The sequence below is a fragment of the Rhincodon typus genome, chromosome 28, assembly GCF_021869965.1.
Source record: "Rhincodon typus isolate 14 chromosome 28, sRhiTyp1.1, whole genome shotgun sequence".
Taxonomy (NCBI): domain Eukaryota; kingdom Metazoa; phylum Chordata; class Chondrichthyes; order Orectolobiformes; family Rhincodontidae; genus Rhincodon; species Rhincodon typus.
The window spans coordinates 30,327,807-30,328,062 of record NC_063359.1 but is presented as its reverse complement, the minus strand read 5'-3'; the positions used below and the strand labels follow the sequence as shown (position 1 = coordinate 30,328,062).

Genomic DNA, 256 nt, shown 5'->3' with positions numbered 1-256 from the left:
TCCAAAGGTGTTTAACAGGAGCATTATAATAAAAGAAGATTTGTCATAAAACTACATTAGGTGATATTAGGGGGAATGGACAAATAGTTGGTCAGAGACTTCTAAGGAGTGTGTAAAGGACGTGAGAGAAGAGTTATTGGGAAGGGAATTTCAGAGTTTGGGCCTCGGTAACTGATGGCCTGCCATCAATTGCAGCATGATAAACTTTGGAGATAGTAGGAACTGCCGATGCTGGAGAATCTGAGATAACAAGGTG

The 256-nt window shown here is 41.0% G+C and overlaps 1 protein-coding gene across 1 annotated transcript in view; it reads left to right on the top strand.

Annotated features, from left to right (window-relative positions):
* Positions 1-256, top strand: part of barhl1b (BarH-like homeobox 1b) — a 10,288-nt gene that overhangs the window by 8,744 nt on the left and 1,288 nt on the right. The gene's annotated exons all lie outside the window — the stretch shown is intronic.